Source organism: Atractosteus spatula, chromosome 10 (assembly GCF_055471065.1).
Source record: "Atractosteus spatula isolate fAtrSpa1 chromosome 10, fAtrSpa1.hap1, whole genome shotgun sequence".
NCBI lineage: Eukaryota > Metazoa > Chordata > Actinopteri > Semionotiformes > Lepisosteidae > Atractosteus > Atractosteus spatula.
In genome coordinates, this window is record NC_142715.1 from 10,654,358 (window position 1) to 10,655,468 (window position 1,111).

General features: G+C 42.0%; 1 non-coding gene across 1 annotated transcript; it reads left to right on the top strand.

The window, feature by feature from the left end:
- The first annotated feature begins 532 nt into the window (after positions 1-532).
- On the top strand, positions 533-604 carry trnaw-cca (transfer RNA tryptophan (anticodon CCA)). The gene has a single exon. It is a non-coding gene; the product is annotated as a tRNA-Trp (tRNA).
- Positions 605-1,111: the final 507 nt, after the last annotated feature.

A 1,111-nucleotide genomic window follows, 5' to 3' on the forward strand; every position in this document is an offset into this window, starting at 1 on the left:
CACTTCTCGGTCTCGGTGAAAGTGATGCACTCCGTAAAATTTCCAGAGATTCATTTATTTTTAAAGGAAAATCACCAACAGCGGCCGAGAGCTACTGGAGTTTTTTCATTCTATACTGCGATTTCTGAAGGGTACCCTGTGAAAATACGAGTTTTGACGAGAAGGGATGGACATATAAGGTCAGAAGGCTTGGGGAACTGAACTTTAAGGTGAAGACTGCGGGTTCAGTAGCAGCAGAACCTGATCAGTATCAGTTGACTCCGATATACCTTGAAAATGAACTTGGGGATTTAGAGTCAGACGTGCTACCGTTGCACTATGGGGTACTTAATTTAAAAAAAAAATAGGAAAACAAATCAGTGTTCCTGGATCTGTAATTGAGAACAACACCTGCACAAGAGCTGCGCAGGAAGAATAAAATGTTGTCTGGGAAGAAGAGACTCTCTTCGGAAGAGCAGCGCTCTTCACAGGAGATTTTTTTTTGTGAGGCTGATTTGTCTCCTTTGAGGAATTCAAAGATGCTGATGACCGTGACCTCGTGGCGCAACGGTAGCGCGTCTGACTCCAGATCAGAAGGCTGCGTGTTCAAATCACGTCGAAGTCAGCTGTTAGTTTTTCAGGTTCTGCTAGTCCTGAACACCATGCAGTTGAGTTCTATCTGAACACCACATAGATAATCTAAACAAAATAGAGCAGTACAGGACACGCAGTGTGGAGCTCACACAGCGAACAGCCTTGAACATGAGAAAAGGCACAGTTCACATCTGCTAAACATCACGTCCAACTTTAGAGACAGCTGCATCAGAGAATGGAATCCCGGAAGTTTCAGGTAACTTTCTTTTTAAAAAATACAGGTTCAAGCAAACCTGAAAGTTAGGGAGTTTCGGACACTTTTCTTTTATTAAATAGTGTCTGAAGCCTGAAAATGTAATTTGAAAAAAAAACGCTATTGGACATTAGCAGGTGCTTTTTGTAACGATTTGCTATTTCATGCTGGAAAACAAAGGAAACAGACCCAACGTTTGCTTTCAGGTGCGGTTCATTACATAATAGACATCTATTACTGAGGAGCTTGAATAAAATGTACACGAGCCAGGTAGAAGTCGAACCT